Raw genomic sequence first — 20246 nt, 5'->3', positions numbered from 1 at the left:
GCACCACACCAAAAAAATCAGGAAACTGTTTTTCATACTGTAATCATGCGACACTGCCGTGCAGAATTTGACAGATTTGCCGACTTTGAGACTCCGAATTCCCCCCGGAAGCATTTTTCATGACTTGCTAAAATTCTACGATGGCTAAGATACTTTTTGGCTGACTTTTTTAGGGTTTTATGTCGATCAAACTGCATGGGAGAAAGCTATATTTCAAAGCTATATTTTTGTGCAAAAATACAAAGTTAATTGACTTTAAAATAAAAGTCAATTAACTAAAACATGTTAAATAAAAGCATGTCAATGAACTCAACATGTCTGGCCCTTATTGTGATCAGCATTTCCACATTGAGTTTGACCCCCCCTGATGTAAACGGACACAGAGCAGCTGAGTGGAGTCGGCCCGGAGACTTTTTTGGGGAGAGCGGCTGGTAAAGTGCTAAGGTGCTGAAGCGCTGACCTCAGAGGTCCGTTAATAAGTGAAGGGAAACGCGATCCAGTGGGGGAAGGAGAAGGCGACCATTTCACAGACTTTAACGAGCTGAGGATGTGCGAGGCTGATGCGATCGCTTCTCCCTTCACGCTAAAGAGTTTCATTTGAACGTTCGTAATCGATGCTCGAGGCCGCTTTTCGGTTGTCTCGGACTCGTCTGTATTTGGACTCGGACTTGTCTCGCACTCCGCCGTTGGACTCGCCAAATATTCTAGATGGTCTCGACCGAGTCCAGAAAGTAACTTTCTCCTTCAAAACAAAACCAAAGAGGAAGCGCGATCGTTCAGAAAACAGGTATTAGTTTAGTTCAAAGTCCATCTTGAACGGGCATCGTGATTGGTCACCTGGTACACACCTGGCTGCATCATATACCTCAATCATCAGGTATCAGTCGGTTCCATTTAGACTAGGGGGTGGGAATCACCAGAGGCCTCACGATACGATATCGTCACGATACTTATGTCACGATACGATATTATTGCGATTTTAAACATATTGCAATATTCTGCGATATGTTGCAATGTATTATTAACTATTTTGATAATGGATCTTTTTTTATGAAAAAAAAAAGTTTTGGTTATTATATTATTGTACTATTAAATCACACTACTTCTAGAATCGCAATAAATACAAAAATCGCAATACAAATCAAATCGGCGCCCATGTTTCGCGAAAGAATCAAAGTTTATCAGTGTTTTTTGCCTGGAAGGCACCATTGGGAGGCACTGGTTAGGGTTAGGGTTAAGGTTAAGGTTAGGTGCCTTGAAGGCAGTGGTTGCAGCGCTGCCTGGAAGGAGCAGTTGGGAGGCACTGGTTATGGTTAGGGTTAGGGTCAAGGTTAAGGTTAAGGTTAAGGTTAAGGTTAAGGTTAGGGTTAAGGTTAAGGTTAAGGTTAGGGTTAAGGTTAAGGTTAAGGTTAAGGTTAGGTGCCTTGAAGGCAGTGGTCGCAGCGCTGCCTGGAAGGAGCAGTTGGGGGCAAAAAACACCATCGAGCAGAATTGTATCGGGACAAAAGCCCATATCGTCCCGACCGTAACGCACAAAAGAGGAAAAGAAGGAAGAGGAGGAGGAAGAAAGAGAAGCTGGTCTCACCTAGAGTACGAGGCGGCAGAGTTTAGGCGGAGGGCAGCAGTGGGAGGAAATCATCCCAGGGAGGAGGTGTATTTATACGAGCGCTCGGACATGGATATGGAGCTCCTGTTTATGGAAATGCAGGATCCTCAGACCAACCGGCCAGCAAGCCCCAGAAATATCCTCGTCCCCTGCCAACGCCTCCCTGGAACCAACATGCCCCCCCCCGCCAACACCTCCCTGGAACCAACAAAGCATCGGTGAGGAGGAGCATCAGATCATTTAAGGACTCCGCTCTGTGCCACCGGGACGCTATAAAAAGGGAGGAAATGATCTAGAAAACCGTCAGCAGTGGTGTAGTCTACGTGATGTGCAGGTATATGCAGTATACCCACTAAGAAAGCTCCAGGATTTCCTCATACCCACTTAAAAATACCCCAATGACACGCAACAACATACTTTCCGTTATATTTTTGATATATTTTGAATAGTCATCTGTGTTTTTCTTCTTCACATAAGCTAAATAAAAGGTATTTACACCATAAATTGGTGCATAAAAGTATATCCGAATACAGGAAATGAAGTGTTTGATGCTCAAAACTTCCCTGGAGGAGGACACCCTGACCCCCACTATCATATGCAGATTCTGGCCAATATACAGTAAACGCACTACAATACATTAGACTACACCACTGACCATCAGAGTCTATAACGTTTCACCAGATGATGAATGTGGGATTCATAGGCGTCATTTACAGGGGATATGGGGGGGGGGGAGGGGTCCAACCTCCCCAATAATCAAAACTGGCAACTCCCAAAAAACCTATTATAATTTCCTTAACATAAAGACTTTTGAAACATTACTTTTTGAGGACTGTACCGTCAACATCACGTCTCCTTAAGTCCTCTAATATTTCCTCATTTATGTCATCAACACATCCATGATTCATGGAAATGTTGTGTAAAATACAACAAGCCACAAAGAATGCTGGGACTTTTTGAGGACTGTACTGTAAAGTGCCTCCTGACCTATCCAAACACCTGAAGCGCATTTTCAGTAATATTTTTCCTTGTAATTATGTATGGTTTGCAAAAATGGGAACTGCTGCAGAAAAGGCACAAATTGTTGCATAAAAATTCACCAGAATGCAGCAAATTAAGTGTTTGACATGCTCAAAATTAGCATTTTTAACCCATAGCTACACCCTTGGATGTTCGGCCAAGGATCAAAGAGATGTTAAGACAACCATGAGTGCCAGATTTTTATACAGAAGTTTTGCGATCATCCGAACGTGAAAGCATTGTTCCGGGAGTCAGCAGCTGATGACTTTTCCCTCCCTGATCTGCAGCGTTCTCCAAAATGACTCTTTATAACTTTACAGAACTTGAAAAGACATTCGAAGCAAAAGAACAAAAGCCTGTCTTGCATTTTTTCCCGCCGACTATCAAAGCTGTGATGAATCTGCAGAAACAGATTCAAAAGAGAGAAACCACCAAGCTTTTGATATCACTTCTAACTATCAAAACAATGTGCTTAGCAAGCTTTCATTTCTGCTGTCTATAAATATCGCGCTATGGCCCTGCAGGCTGGGTTAGCGTTTCATCTTCTCTGCGCCCTCGGAGAGGCTTCCAGACCTCAGAGAGGCTTCCAGACCTTTCTCTGGCTGCAAAAGCCCCTCTCATATTAACACTTGCGCTATAAAAAATATGTGGGCATCATTTCAGGTGAGCAGGAAGGCAGATTTTCCAAGTGGATAATGTTACATTTACGTGACTCTCTCCTAAAAAGCATTCTTACTTCATTGCTTCAGATTCCCTCTCTCTGCTTCATGGGAATACACCAGTTTCCCCAACTAAACAAACGCTCACATTTTAGGAACCTTCACAGATATCCAATACAGGCTTTATGACCAAATACCTGCAGAACCAATGACATTCCCATCAGCCTCGAATGGACTTGTTTGTGTTTAGTGCCAATTCATGGTAAACCATTTATGTCATTGTGAGTATGTTAGCCCTCTGTACATAACAGCAAAGTCATCAGCATGGCTGTAGACTGTCTAGATAGTCCTTATCCTTTTAGATTGTTTTATTTCGTTCACTATGATAAAAGATTCCTAAAACAAGGTTTACTTAATGGACATTAAGAGAGAGAGAGAGAGAGAGAGAGAGAGAGAGGTTTTCAAACGTGAAAGTTCGAACCAATGTTCTTGTTCTTGTTACACTGTATAATTTGGTCAGGTTAGATTTGGATTCACACTGCAATGATGGGAGGGCCCTAGCCTGGCTGACACCAGACCCTTCTCTGTTCTAACTGAGAGTGGGTCTGGGGAAGGTTCATTGACAGTTCATTTCCAAAGGGGGCATCACCAACAGACACCGCTCAAATGCCTCTGGGCGCCATTGGATAGTCCTTCAACCAATCAGACCAAGGATCCAGGTGACGCTGCGCTTCGGTAGCCGTAGCAGTCGCTGCGCTATCGTCATCGTGTAAAGTCCGCCTCAACGGTTGTGATTGGTGTAAAGTCTGCCTCAACGGTTGTGATTGGTGTAAAGTCTGCCTCAACGGTTGTGATTGGTGCCTCGATTTTGGGGACATTGGAAATGGATTTGAATGGGCTCTTGGCCAGACTGACTTGCAGGGCAAATCTCATATTTGCCGGAAGTTCGTCAGAGTTTACCCAGGCTAGGAGGGCCGTAAAGACTATACACGACATACCTACGCACCATCGTCATCGCCTACGTGTCGTCAACGCCTATACAACATAGTACGGCTAACATAGCAGCTAATATACACAAATGCATTTTGGTTTTTGATCCATATTTACTCCATTTATTAAAGATTAACTCAATCATTTCATGAAACTGCTACCGAAACTTGGCTACAGCGTAGTTTGGTCAGACATTGGCGCTAAAGGCTACGATGCATGGCTGTAATCCGCCAGTAAACAGAGTAGAAGAAGTAGAGGCTGCGAACCCAAAACACAATAAGTTGCCTCAGCCATCTAAGGCCAGAAACACACAGCGAAGCACCGTCAAGGGGAACTATTTTTATTTCGGTTATTACCACACCGGCTGCGATCAGGCGCGCTACAGTAATCGTTTCAGAATATGCATGAAAATACGTTTATGGAAATACAGAAGTGTTAGACATCAAAATGTTGGAATAGATTGAATCACCTAACACAAAAGCCACTTCCAGTTAGACAAATGGTCGTTGATTTGAATTCGTGAAATGTGAAATCGTCAAACTAGTTTATTTCTGTTGTTATTTTCAGCCCTGTGACATTTAAATATATATAGTTAAAGGTGCTCTAAGCGATGTTGGGTGATGTCACTTCTTGTTGACGTTCGAATTATTGTCAAACAAAACGGCTAACTCTAGCTAACTTCCCTCTTCTTGCGTCTCTCTCCTCCACTCCTCACAACCCCCTTCATGTGCATGCACACTAAACCCCCAACCCCCCCGCCCCTCAACTCCTTCTTGTCAGTTATTGGCTGGAACACTGTTTGTTATGTTTGGTGTTGCAGGTTGACGCAGTGTGTTTTTGTTGGCGTTTGTGGAGCCTGGGCTGTCTACAGAGACCGCGTTTTTTTACAGTGTGTTCAGGAGACAGGCAGCTAGCAGATAGTGAGGAGATGTTTTTTACAGTGTGTTCAGGGGACAGACAGCTAACAGATAGTGAGGAGATGTTTTTTACAGTGTGATCAGGGGACAGGCAGCTAACAGATAGAGAGGAGATGTTTTTTACAGTGTGTTCAGGGGACAGGCAGCTAGCAGATAGTGAGGAGATGTTTTTTACAGTGTGTTCAGGGGACAGGCAGCTAGCAGATAGTGAGGAGATGTTTTTTACAGTGTGTTCAGGGGACAGGCAGATAGTGAGGAGATGTTTTTTACAGTGTGTTCAGGGAACAGGCAGCTAGCAGATAGTGAGGAGATGTTTTTTACAGTGTGTTCAGGGGACAGACAGCTAGCAGATAGTGAGGAGATGTTTTTTACAGTGTGTTCAGGGAACAGGCAGCTAGCAGATAGTGAGGAGATGTTTTTTACAGTGTGTTCAGGGGACAGACAGCTAGCAGATAGTGAGGAGATGTTTTTTACAGTGTGTTCAGGGAACAGGCAGCTAGCAGATAGTGAGGAGATGTTTTTTACAGTGTGTTCAGGGGACAGGCAGCTAGCAGATAGTGAGGAGATGTTTTTTACAGTGTGTTCAGGGGACAGGCAGCTAGCAGATAGTGAGGAGATGTTTTTTACAGTGTGTTCAGGGAAAAGGCAGCTAGCAGATAGTGAGGAGATGTTTGCTGTTTGTGACAAAAAATGTTGTAGCCTAAGAAAACGCGTGACATCGCTTAGAGCAACGTTAAACTCTGCTGTGTTTATTTTCTGTCCTGTGTTGCTTTGCTAGCGTCTTTGATAAACCAAATCTAACGTAATGAACAGACACATGTCACCGCCGGTCGGACTGACTGCTAGTTTGGGTGGTGTCATTTGCTTTAGTCTGTGGCCCAACACGTAAATTAGCCCTCCAAGCTAATGTTAGTAAAAGCGTTGACATATGAAAGCATCTAACACAGGGTGTGTGTGTGTGTGTGTGGGGGGGAAGCTTCTGAGGCTCCAGCCCCGATGGTTTTCTCAAAAGCGCTGAATCTTTAAGGCCGAATTTACTGTCTTTCTGAGGCTTTAGCGGGCTCCGTTTTAAAGCTAGAGCTACATGTTGGTATCATATGAAACTAAATAACGCTCCAAAGTTAGGCTTAATTTTGGCAAGGGAAAAACATGGCCACATTTCAAAGGGGTCCCTTGACCTCTCACCGCCAGATATCTAAATGAAAATGGGTTCTACGGTTACCCACGAGCAGGGGCGGATCTACCGGGGTGGCATAGGGTGGCAAATGCCACCCTAAAAGAAAGATTTGCCACCCCTGCTGCCACCCCAATTTGAAAATTTACGAGTGCGAATCTCCAATGTCCGACTGCAGTTTGCTTCCCCTCTCACACATCTGCTACTCATCACCTGTGTCTTACCTTATTGCCTATCCTGTGTTAATGCCCCTTACTTCTATCATATGTCTATCTCCTATTAAATGAGATCACATCGTATGGTCACTTATTCCTAATATGAACGGTTTCACATGAAACCTCAAATGCAGGACATTGATTGCATGAGATTAAATTTGTCTATATGAGTTTGTAAATGACAGCCTGTGCCCTTTTGTAGTGTGTACATACTATTTCTCATCTGCCATATGTTGCCGCCCCTCAAAAATTCCTGCCTCCCTCTCGCCACCCCATAAATATTTTTCTAGATCCGCCCCTGCCCACGAGTCTCCTCTTTAAAGACAGGCTCACTTCATTTTTCTAGGCAACGGTCATTACTCAAATGGTTTACAGATTTTAGGCATTTCCTTGAAAAATAGTGCAAACAGCTGCCGTAAAAGGGAGACAAAATATCCCCAAGCGAGCATGCCCCCGTAGGTTTGGGCTGAGCCCCGAATGTTTACAACATCTGACTCCGCCCCTGATCAAACATGCATTTTAGATGTAGGAGATGAGTCGATCCAGTTGTTCCTTGTCACCCGTTTGCTTGGCGCCCGTTAAATAGTGTGAACGGGACGCAGGAAATTAGTTTTTTGTGTTGTCTTCCATTCGACTATGCATCGTCCTCCCGGGTCAAAACTGACATTTTTGTCTCTTTTTTTCTACACTTTTTTCAATGTTTTTTACTTTTTTTTTTTACTCTTCTTTTCACTACCATGTATAAACACCACTAACTCCAACTCATTACAACTAGTTTTACACTTATTTTGGGAATTCATGGTCAATAAACCTAATTTATAGGACATTATACCTAATTATTGAGTTAAAAAAGCAGAAATTATGAATTATTTAGACTAATATAAAAGGAAGGATAATCACAGAAGGGTCAAGGTTAAAGCAACAAATATTAATAAAACACCCAAAATTCAATGAAGGTAGAGATCCATTCTTTGTTGTACTTGCGAAGCGCGTTGTATGGAATCATCCATGTTATTTTTGGGGTAATCAAAATTAGGTAGTTAAAGAGACCCCCGTATTTCTTACCGGAAACACAACACAAGAGTTAAACAAACATTGTGATTGGGTCAATGCAAAACTGAATTGCAGAGATCTGTATGAAAAACCTAAAACCTAAAGTCTATATTCACAAAAGCACGCAAGTAATCGATCGCTAGCGATCACCTCGGGCCAGTAGAAGGGGTTAATAATCATTCAGCAGGTCCGACTTCAGGAGGGAAGGCTGAGAGGGGAGAGGGGAGAGGTGGTGACATGTCTGACAGCGCAGACAGCGGAGATGATAGGAGTCGTGCTGGGAATGTGGAGTAGAGGGCGGAGGGTGGAGGCTCAGAGAGACAGGCAGGTGGTTTCTACTGGAGCCTCAGGAATGCTCTGAACGGCAGGTCTGATAAGCGTGTGGCCTTTCCTCACTATGTGCAGCATTAACAACTGTATGTGTATGTTTACATGGAGTTTGATTCATAAAACGGGTGTGGTATAGCACAGGGGTCTTCAACGTTTTTTAAGCCAAGGACCCCTTAACTGAAAGAAAGATGAAGCAGGGACCCCTACTACCTATATTTTTTAAAACAAAGTTGCATATTAACTACAATAGCTACAATAACGTGTAGGGCGGCCTAAATCCTTTATACATACATTTTTTATTTTTTTTTGCATATAATATTAAGCTATTCAGAATAATAAATGTTGGTATGATTTTATAAATCATGTTTTAATGTTAAACATACAGTACAGGCCAAACAGTTTGGACACACCTTCTCATTCAATGTGTTTCTTTATTTTCATGAATATTTACATTGTAGATTCTCACTGAAGGCATCAAAACTATGAATGAACACATATGGAATTATGTACTTAACAAAAAAGTGTGAAATAACTGAAAACATGTCTTATATTTTAGATTCTTCAAAGTAGCCACCCTTTGCTTTTTTATTAATAAGGGAAAAATTCCACTAATTTACCCTGACAAAGCACACCTGTGAAGGTAAAACCATTTCAGGTGACTACCTCATGAAGCTCATTGAGAGAACACCAAGGGTTTGCAGAGTTATCAAAAAAAGCAAAGGGTGGCTACTTTGAAGAATCTAAAATATAAGACATGTTTTCAGTTATTTCACACTTTTTGTTAAGTACATAATTCCATATGTGTTCATTCATAGTTTTGATGCCTTCAGTGAGAATCTACAATGTAAATAGTCATGAAAATAAAGAAACACATTGAATGAGAAGGCCTGTACTGTACATGTGGCACACATCTGTGGATGGCCTTAGTGACTACCTTGGCTATAGGCCAGTAAGCGGTGGGGATTTACATTTGCTAATAATATGTTGGATTCATGTTAAGACTTTTACAATTTTTGGAAAAACTTTCAAAAATTAACAATAATTTTGAGGCCCCCCCCTGCATTGACTCTAAGGACCACCTAGGGGTCCCGGACCTCCTGTTGAAGATCCCTGGTATAGCAGTAGAGGTTTGCTTGGATGCATCCACCATCTGGTTGTGTTTGAAGCGTGGACGAGATGTCCGTGTCGCCACCGGCTGGGATGGTCTGCGGTTGGATTTCAATACGGTATTTCTGATATGGTATGGTACTCTCAAAGGATGTTTGGCCCCTAGAGGAGAGCACAGTAACAATAACAAGGAACAAACACATCTTAAAGCTATAGTGCATAGTTTCTGTCGCCCCCATGAGGAATTCTAAGTAATGACAACGAAACTGTCGGCACGTCCACATGATACAAGCCTTCCGTGATCAATACTGACTTACTTCTCAGATCTAATGATTCTAGTTGGACTTCTTCAGCAAGTTTTGTCTTTAGGGTTTTTGAGAATTTTTCATTTATTATCTGCTCTAGCTTTTCCAGCGTTTTAAACACAGATATGGTGATAATAATGGACCAAAATTATGTCAAATTGCATATTCTTTTTATTATTATTTTTGAGGAAAGACTCCTAAACCTCTCCGCCAAATATGCGCACCTAAGTCTTCCACAAACCGAGGGAAAACACTGGTTTACTTGGTTTACTTTATCGGTTCCAGATAACGGTTTCATTAACTACTAATAATCAGTATCGGCGCAAAAATAAATCCCTAATCGATCCCCATCGATCCCTAATAAATGCCACAAATCCCATCCAGTGTCCGGCTATACTTAGACTGCCAACCCTCAGTCTCTTTTCCAACCACTACAGCCTTTACTACTACTACTACTACTACTACTACTACTACTACTACTACTACTACTACTACTACTACTACTACTCCTCCTATCATGGAGCCATCTTCGCATTTATGCATGCTCTTGGGGGGAATCACTGGAATTGTTGGGTCTTTGTAAATTATAGAGTGTGGTTTAGACCTACTCTATCTGTAAAGTGTCCTGAGATAACTCCTGTTATGATTTGATACTATAAATAAACTTGAATTGAAAATTGAATTGAATCTTTAATTTAGGTCGTTTTTGTCCTCTCTTTGCAGGGCATGTGAAGCAAAATATTCACAGCATCGTTCCAAATACTCTACAAACACCTGCAGAGCAGCTGCCATTGGTGGAAAGACACTAAGAAGATTTACTCAAGTGTTTACTTTATGTCTCTAAAAAGGTAAAGTTAACTCTCTGAGGACGAAAGATGCACCAGCGATTCCAAACAATGTTTGACAAAACTCCTACTCAAAAAGCGATATTACAAAATTTCATTTCAGACATTTATTCACTATTTAAATCATATGTAACCTAAAGACTTTGGTGAACTCATTTCAAGCATTGAAACAATTTGTACAACACATCATAAGTTAAAGGTCCTTTGCTGCTTTTTGGATGCTTTCATATAGGCCTTAGTGGTCCCCTAATACTGTATGTGAAGTCTCTTTTATATAGACCTTAGTGGTCCCCTAATACTGTATCTGAAGTCTCTTTTATATAGACCTTAGTGGTCCCCTAATACTGTATCTGAAGTCTCTTTTATATAGACCTTAGTGGTCCCCTAATACTGTATCTGAAGTCTCTTTTATATAGACCTTAGTGGTCCCTTAATACTGTATCTGAAGTCTCTTTTATATAGACCTTAGTGGTCCCTTAATACTGTATCTGAAGTCTCTTTTATATAGACCTTAGTGGTCCCCTAATACTGTATCTGAAGTCTCTTTTATATAGACCTTAGTGGTCCCCTAATACTGTATCTGAAGTCTCTTTTATATAGACCTTAGTGGTCCCCTAATACTGTATCTGAAGTCTCTTTTATATAGACCTTAGTGGTCCCCTAATACTGTATCTGAAGTCTCTTTTATATAGGCCTTAGTGGTCCCCTAATACTGTATCTGAAGTCTTTTTCCTGAAATTCAGCCTTGGTGCAGAATTACAGCCACTAGAGCCAGTCCCACAATGAGCTTTCCTTACGTTAGGGTTCCACACAGCGAAACACCTCACGAATTTCGGCCAGCGAAAGTTTGCCTCGGGGGCGTGGTATACATTCCCTTTTTAGTGCATAGAGTACTAAGCTATTAAAATAATAATTTTGGGCATGATTTGTGGCCCCCCTACAGTGATTCTGAGGACCCCCTAGGGGTCCCTTTACCCCCTGTTGAAGATATCTGCCTTAGACCAGTGGTTCTCAAGCTCTTTTCAAAAATGTTCCCCCTTTGAACAGTGTTTTTAAGCCATGTACCCTCTAACCAGTGCAAATAATTTTTGGTAGATAAAAAAGTCTCTATAAAGAGGAAGAATACAACGATGTCAGCGATAGATTTACTAAACAACAGCCTTAGACCTGGACAACATCTAAAAAACTGATGGAAAAAGGCGAAAAAACTTAAAAAGACAGTAGGAAGAAGGAAGTAAGGCAAGAATAGGTTGAAAATAGTCATAAAAACTTTTTTAAAAAACACAGTAGAAAGAAGGAAGGCAACACTAGGGCGACAAGTGACAAAAGAATTCCAAAAAGCGATCAACTTCGAAAAAAGTGACAAAAACTTTTCAAAAAAGAGAGTAGAAGTAACAGTCCTCCAAAGTACCCCTATGAGTACACGTACCCCCATTTGAGAACCACTGCCTTAGAGGGTTAAAAAGGTAAACTGTGACATTTTGTGGAGTTTGCAGCAGCATCTAGTGGCTGTTTGTGGCGCTGCAGCTGAGGACTGACAGCTGCTTACTTTAGCCTCTCCAACTTTAATGACGTAAGGCACACATGTCTTATTCTGAAAACCAAATAAGTGGGAGACGATAAAACTAATGGATTGAAGTGTATGAGCTACGACACTAAATGTCCTCATAAAGCCCTTCTGAGCAAACATGATACCTTGGTTGGACCCAGCAGGCGCTGTCAGAGTCTCTCAGCATGTGTCTGGTGTCAGTTTCCAGCTTCGAAAGGAAATACTCGCCTCCTTATTAACCTCCTCCTCCTTCTTCTTCTTCTTCTTCTTCTTCAGGTTGGTCGTCGTGATGTCTGTGCTGCTGCAGCAGGAGGATTTACAGCGTTGTCTGAAACGTGAAAATGTTGAAATTAGTGCGGGCAAACGATGAAAATATTTAATCGCGATTAATGTCATAGTTAACTCGCAATTAATCGCACATTTGTATCTATTCTAAATGTCCCTTGATTTCTTTTTGTCCCATTATTTTTTCTCATTTCAATGCTCTTAACACAGAAAAGTGGATCGGCTTGCTTTGTGCTTTTGTCGCCTGGCTTTGACGAGGGGGGGGATAATTGGCATCAGCTGTGTGCTCGGCCATCAGCTGTGTTGTCGGCCATCAAGTGGTATTTCAGACTGGAGGTGCTGCGATGATAGCTCAGTTCACAACGACAAAACACACACATCACTTTGGTCTTGTCAATTTTCTAAGCACAAACGGCCATTTGGAAAAACAGAAAAATGGGTTCCAATATCCAATTTTTCATTTTTTTCCACCTTGACAAATTAAAAAATTGGATCTTTAAACAGTTTTTCCAATTTTCTGTTTTTTATACAGCAGATCAAAAATTTAGAAAATTACAAAATTGCATGTGGGCTCCAATTATTCAATACTGCCATGGTATTCTCTCCCTCGTTCCGCCTAACTACGCCCTGCCCCCCCCACACTCGAAAACATCAGTTGCACCTCTGACCCCAAAGTCTGTAAGTTTGGTCCATGTGCAGTTAATGACCTGCATATTCCACAAAGTACCTAGAGGGAGAAAATACCATCGCATTATTGAATAATTGGAGCCCAGACGCAATTTTGTAATTTTCTTAATTTCTGATCCAATGAATAAAAAACAGAAAAATTGGAAAAACAGGTTAAAGATCAAATTTTTTAAAATGTCATGGTGGAAAAAAATGAAAAATTGGGATATTTGAACCCATTTTTCTGTTTTTCCAACTGTCCGTTTGTGCTTAGAAAATTTAACTGATGAGCATTACAGGGACCGTATATAACCAAGCAGCCCGTTAATTTAAAATTTTGACCCAAAAAAACAACAAAGTTGCAAGGTTAATGGGAGGACAACACAAGGGTTAAAAGGCCAAGAAGTCGTTTCTACTTGACTTGGAAACGAGCGTAATAAAGTGTCTAAAATGTCTCGGTGACTCCGGTTCTGTATAGAAGCATCACATTAAGTTCTCCTCACATTTGACTTCAGCTCAAAGTGACATCCAAAAACTTGAGTGCAACGCTTTAACGCCAATGCTCGCTGGAGCAGGCTTTTTTTTTAATTTACAAGTGCTAAAAGACGTGACATTGAGAGCAGCTGATTTCACTGATTAACAACCTCCGTTGTTAATCAGTGAAATCAGCTGCTGCCGTGTCTGATTGGAACAGAAACCTGCTGTCTGCATTTCTCCCCAACAATGAAATGCAGCTCACTAATGTAAAATAAAGCCTAAGTAATCTCAGACATTGTACATTACGCCGAAGTCTCATCAAGCTCAGAAATCTGGAGAAATGTTTACAAAGTCAAATACAAAAACTAACTTTTTGGGGCATTTTATGGCTTCACTGGGAAGTCGATAGCAGAAAATGCAACAAGTCCTCCAAACCAAACAACGATATGAGTGGTCTGTTCCTACCATAGGCGTAATTTATGGGTGGGTTGGTGGGGTAACGACCGTTGACATATATAAAATGGACCAACAGACCCCGTGTCTCTGGACGGAGACCAGTGAAGGATATTAGAAGTCACTTTCCCGGTGATCTCTTGCTTTACTGAGCAGCCTCCAACTGAGAGAGACAACGTAGATGTGACGTGAGCAACCTGTCTGAAAGTGTGAAGTCTTCTGGTAGCTGTGCCGAGAGAAATCTCAATCATTCCCAATCTTCCAGAGACGGAGAGCGTAGGTATATGTAAGGAGATAACATGGGCACAGGCTAATTACTGATCACTAACATGCTAGTTAACATTAGTCATTAAACCTAAACAGATAATGGAAGTCCAAACTGCCTGTGAGCTTCTCCTGTACTATACGGTAATTCCTCTACTGTGTGACAGTAAGTCTCGTGGTTATGACCCAATCGTTAGCCTATTGTTATAAAAGCGTCTGCTACGGAGCCATAACGTGAGGTACAAGGTAATGGAGCCTTTTATACATTGTCGTGTTTCTTTAGAAATAAACAACGGACAAATAGAGTCTTTAAACGCTTCAGATGTAAAGTTATTCTCTGTCAAAGTGGCGCCAAAATGAATGGGAGTCAATGGGATGCTAACAGGAGGTGATGGCTTGTTAGCATCAAAATGGCGTCATAGGAGCTACGCATTCTGAAGCGAAGCTTACCCCCTTGGTTACGACCCCCCCAAATAATCAAAACTGGCCAATGCAACGCCCCCTAAAACCTATCATAATTTCCTTTACATAAATGAAGACAATTGCAGCATAACCTTATGCAGAAAAGCCACAAATTCTTGAAGAAAAATTCATCAGAAGGCAGGAAATTAAGTGTTTGAACATTTCAATTTTGCTCAAAAGTGGAGATCGCAATGCAGACTTCACTTCCTGAAGGTCACCACGTGACACAGGACGTGTCGTCGTTCGTTAAGGTAAAACAAAACTCGCTGTTTACTTTTATTTTCATACAGGACTCATAAACACGGCCACTAGAGGGCGCCCTCACTGGAAACCTAAATAGAGGTCGTACTTGCTGCTTGAACAAACGACATCCGGCAGTGTTTTTTTGTCTCGAAAGTTGGCAGAAAATAAGCGACAAACATCCCAAAGGGCCACACTTGTTAGGGACATAAATGACCATAACCCTTTAGGCTCATTTGGTTGTTATTGACCTTTCAATGAGCTGTGCCTGAGAGCAACTTTCCACTTCTTTATGGAAAAGGACGCTCAACCTGTCGGCTGGTTCTTACCTGTACTGTAAGTCCATGAAGACAGTTTCCATTCATGTTGGGAGCTGTGAGCAGAACAGATTTCACCTTCTGCCTGAAAGGAGAAACACTTCATTCAGCAGGAGGAAAAGGGTTTTCTTGTGAAGTGCTTCCCCAGTTTTAGGGCCCTATCTTCTAGACATCTGGTTTTAAACCTGCAAACTTCTACTTGTACTTGCTTTACATAACTGTACTTTCTTTCGCATCCTTATTGTCCTAATTTATGTATCAATAATTTTTCCAAAACCGGAAGTTTTTGGGCCCTATCTTTCACCCAGTGCAGCGCAGCGCAAAGCCAGACACAAGTGTCTTTACTAGATTAAGACCGACCCAGTTGTCAATTTCCCGTCCAGCGCCCACATCGTTTAAACAGCAAATGCACCTGCTCCCATCTGTGGCCCATGGGCGTGCTGGTCTTACAGGGAGGTGTGTTCAGGTGCATTCTGGGCGTGCTGGTGTTACAGGGAGGTGTGTTCAGGTGCATTCTGGGCGTGCTGGTCTTACAGGGAGGTGTGTTCAGGTGCATTCTGGGCATGCTGGTCTTACAGGGAGGTGTGTTCAGGTGCATTCTGGGCATGCTGGTGTTACAGGGAGTGTGTTCAGGTGCATTCTGCGTGCTGGTCTTACAGGGAGGTGTGTTCAGGTGCATTCTGGGCATGCTGGTGTTACAGGGAGGTGTGTTCAGGTGCATTCTGGGTGCTGGTGTTACAGGGAGGTGTGTTCAGGTGCATTCTGGGTGCTGGTCTTACAGGGAGTGTGTTCAGGTGTTTGGCTCTGGTGTTACAGGGAGGTGTGTTCAGGTGCATTCTGGGCATGCTGGTCTTACAGGGAGGTGTGTTCAGGTGCATTCTGGGCGTGCTGGTCTTACAGGGAGGTGTGTCCAGGTGCATTCTGGGCATGCTGGTCTTACAGGGAGGTGTGTTCAGGTGCATTCTGGGCTGGTCTTACAGGGAGGTGTGTTCAGGTGCATTCTGGGCATGCTGGTCTTACAGGGAGGTGTGTTCAGGTGCATTCTGGGCATGCTGGTCTTACAGGGAGGTGTGTTCAGTTGCATTCTGGGAGTATTGCTATCTTGAGGCAGCGGGAAGTGATCGCGCCATTGACCAACAAAAACCTGGTCTAAAGTCAATAACGCAGCATTTCGTTGTTATTTTAACAGCATTAGTAAAATGCTCCTAGGCTCGTGCACAGCGCGCACACACTATGCTTGTTACACACACAGGGACGCACAGCAGCACACACACACACACACACACACACACACACACATCATAACAGCAATGCTCCAAGGTCCGAACGCGCCTGGCTTTTAAAGGGAATGGGAGATGATCTCTGATTGGTCGATTGCATGTTACGCCCACAACACACCTCTGATTAATGAAGACACTAAGTCCAACCCTTTAGGACCAGGCGCCCGGCGCACTGTCCCTTTTTTTCCACCGTCAAACTAGCGAAAGTGGATTTGGACACGCCCTAAACACACCTGTACCAGGCGCTGCACGCCGAGCGCTTAGATTGTTAAAATAGGACCTATAGTGTGTTCAGTATTTCTTTCACAGTTGTCCAATTGTAAAATGCAAACAGTTGTTGCTCTCCTCTCTCCAGATGGCTCCCCTGCTCTGCTCACTCGTTTCTAATTCTGGCTGGTGAGAAGAGGCAGCTGCTAGCCGTCAGCGGAGGTCAAATATAACCTGCACTAACTCTGAGGAATGAAATGCCAAACACAAGATATTGTTGATGCTGTCAAGTGTTTACTGTAAAGGCTCTCTCTCTCTCTCTCCATCTGTGTGCATTCATGCGTCATTAATGCACGTTACTAATTTAGATTCTTCCCCAGAGTCCTCGTGCTTTCTTCGCCTCACAGATTTCCTTGGATTGCGGTGGCACCTGGATTGTGGCTGCAGCTGTGGTCCTGCTCCACTCCCTGCATATTAAAAAAAAAATTCTCATTATAGGATTAGCATAAAGTTAACGTTAGCATACAGAGTGTGTCAGTTAAGGTCTAAATCAGGGGTCACCAACACGGTGCCCACAGGCACCAGGTAGCCCACAATGACCCCATGAGTAGCCCTCAGGCCTGTTCTAAAAATGAAAATTGAATATTGATATTGTCTGTTTCCCACCATGTTAAGTCATTGTTGACAATTATTGTGAGAAATCATTAACATGATCAGTGTCTTCACATAGATGAGCATCATTAATCATTAATAATCATATATAACTATCATTAATCATTAATAATCATATGTAACTAAAGGCAAACTGAGCACATTTGTTATTTCAGAAGAGTGTATCAAACTGGTAGCCCTTCATATGACTAAATACCCATGAAGTAGCTCTCAGTTAAGATAAGATAAGATAAGATAAGATAAGCCTTTATTGTCTCCCATAGGAGAAATTTGTCTTGGGCACTCGAGAGAACAAAATGGCGACACATCACGCATAACACACAATAAACATACAGTTAACCAACTTACAACATAGTCACACATTTCCTCATGCTTCAATAAACAACGAATAACACACGAACAAACAACCCCCCCCCCCAACAACACAGCCTCCCCCTTGAATTACACAAATGTTTAGATAATGATTGCACATTTCCCGTTAACTCATACTGTGGTGAATAACTTCTATATTGCACACTGCCCCATTGCATAATACCATGTCAAATATAACAGCAAATTATGCAACAGTACCCTATCATTGCACATCCTATAACCTCGATGTTCAGTACCAAGTCTTATATAGTAATAGTCATACATAAATCACTGCAGCCAACAGACGCAGACACACACACAAAGGTGTTTCTAAAAGGTTGGTGACCCCTGGTCTAAGTTCTGCAGGATAAGAAGAAAAGTGGACATTTTAAATACAGTATTTCGGTTTACCAGTCTTCTTTAATTAGCCCGGCAGGTATAAAAGTCTTACAGCTGCTACATGTTCTTCACTATTAGCATAATGCTAATAATAACAACAACAATGCTAGCAGAAATATCAATGAAAATCGTTTTTCTCCTTCAGTTTTCACAGGTTGGAACCAGATAGGGAGCCTACAGGTGAGGGAGAAGCCTGTCTTTGTGGAACTGGGAAACAACTGTAACTCCGCAGCTGAACCTGAACCCAACACCACCTCTACACCCACAAAACCCATAAATCACTTCTCAGCTTTGTTATGCTCGTTATTTCTTTCACTGGCTGTCAAACCACAAGAAGGGTTTCAGATTGATGGTCCAATGGGAGCACAAGATCAGGGAGGAGAGGGTTTATTAAATAAATGTTCTATTGATCAATACATTATAAGTAATGGTGACTATGCCCAAAGAAATCAACAAAAACGTTTGCAAAGCTAAGAATACTGCTGTATTTTACTACACAAAGCTAAGAATACTGCTGTACTTTTACTACACAAAGCTAAGAATACTGCTGTATTTTACTACACAAAGCTAAGAATACTGCTGTATTTTACTACACGAAGCTAAGAATACTGCTTTATTTTACTACACAAAGCTAAGAATACTGCTGTACTTTTACTACACAAAGCTAAGAATACTACTGTACTTTTACTACACAAAGCTAAGAATACTACTGTACTTTTTACTACACAAAGCTAAGAATACTGCTGTATTTTACTACACAAAGCTAAGAATACTGCTGTATTTTACTACACCAAGCTAAGAATACTGCTGTATTTTTACTACACAAAGCTAAGAATACTGCTGTATTTTACTACACAAAGCTAAGAATACTGCTGTATTTTACTACACAAAGCTAAGAATACTGCTGTATTTTACTACACAGCTAAGAATACTGCTTTATTTTACTACACAAAGCTAAGAATACTGCTTTATTTTACATACAAAGCTAAGAATACTGCTGTACTTTTACTACACAAAGCTAAGAATACTACTGTACTTTTACTACACAAAGCTAAGAATACTGCTGTATTTTACTACACAAAGCTAAGAATACTGCTGTACTTTTACTACACAAAGCTAAGAATACTGCTGTATTTTACTACACGAAGCTAAGAATACTGCTGTATTTTACTACACAAAGCTAAGAATACTGCTGTATTTTACTACACAAAGCTAAGAATACTGCTGTATTTTACTACACCAAGCTAAGAATACTGCTGTATTTTACTACACCAAGCTAAGAATACTGCTGTATTTTACTACACAAAGCTAAGAATACTGCTGTATTTTACTACACGAAGCTAAGAATACTGCTGTATTTTACTACACGAAGCTAAGAATACTGCTGTATTTTACTACACGAAGCTAAGAATACTGCTGTATTTTACTACACGAAGCTAAGAATACTGCTGTATTTTACTACACGAAGCTAAGAATACTGCTGTATTTTACTACACGAAGCTAAGAATACTGCTGTATTTTACTACACAAAGCTAAGAATACTGCTGTATTTTACTACACGAAGCTAAGAATACTGCTGTATTTTACTACACCAAGCTAAGAATACTGCTGTACTTTTACTACACAAAGCTAAGAATACTGCTGTATTTTACTACACAAAGCTAAGAATACTGCTGTATTTTACTACACGAAGCTAAGAATACTGCTGTATTTTACTACACAAAGCTAAGAATACTGCTGTATTTTACTACACAAGCTAAGAATACTGCTGTATTTTACTACACAAAGCTAAGAATACTGCTGTATTTTACTACACGAAGCTAAGAATACTGCTGTATTTTACTACACAAAGCTAAGAATACTGCTGTATTTTACTACACGGAAGCTAAGAATACTGCTGTATTTTTACTACACAAAGCTAAGAATACTGCTGTATTTTACTACCCCCACGCTAAGAATACTGCTGTATTTTACTACACGAAGCTAAGAATACTGCTGTATTTTACTACAAGCTAAAGAATACTGCTGTATTTTACTACACGAAGCTAAGAATACTGCTGTATTTTACTACACCAAGCTAAGAATACTGCTGTATTTTTCTACCCGAGCTAAGAATACTGCTGTATTTTACTACCGAAGCTAAGAATACTGCTGTACTTTTACTACACCAAGCTAAGAATACTGCTGTATTCTTTTACTACACAAAGCTAAGAATACTGCTGTATTTTACTACACGAAGCTAAGAATACTGCTGTACTTTTACTACACCAAGCTAAGAATACTGCTGTACTTTTTACTACACCAAGCTAAGAATACTGCTGTATTTTTACTACACAAAAATACTGCTATTTTACTACACAAGCTAAGAATACTGCTGTATTTTACTACACAAAGCTAAGAATA

At 41.3% G+C, this 20246-nt stretch overlaps 1 protein-coding gene and 1 long non-coding RNA gene across 2 annotated transcripts in view; both read right to left on the bottom strand.

Annotated features, from left to right (window-relative positions):
* LOC120564263 (troponin I, fast skeletal muscle-like) overlaps nt 1–1675 on the bottom strand; it is a 22082-nt gene extending 20407 nt beyond the window's left edge. The window contains exon 1 of the mRNA XM_039809123.1: nt 1586–1675. The gene's annotated coding sequence lies outside the window, so the exon portion shown is untranslated. The remainder of the gene's footprint in view (nt 1–1585) is intronic.
* Nucleotides 1676–11921: 10246 nt separating this feature from the next.
* LOC120564270 lies at nt 11922–16883 on the bottom strand. The gene is made up of 3 exons (XR_005640082.1): nt 16782–16883; nt 14947–15019; nt 11922–12098 (listed from the first exon to the last, which is right to left on the bottom strand). It is a non-coding gene; the product is annotated as an uncharacterized LOC120564270 (long non-coding RNA).
* Nucleotides 16884–20246: the final 3363 nt, after the last annotated feature.

Source organism: Perca fluviatilis, chromosome 8, assembly GCF_010015445.1.
Source record: "Perca fluviatilis chromosome 8, GENO_Pfluv_1.0, whole genome shotgun sequence".
NCBI classification, from domain to species: Eukaryota; Metazoa; Chordata; class Actinopteri; order Perciformes; family Percidae; genus Perca; species Perca fluviatilis.
The sequence above is the reverse complement of the archived record's forward strand: the minus strand, read 5'-3'. Positions and strand labels throughout refer to the sequence as shown.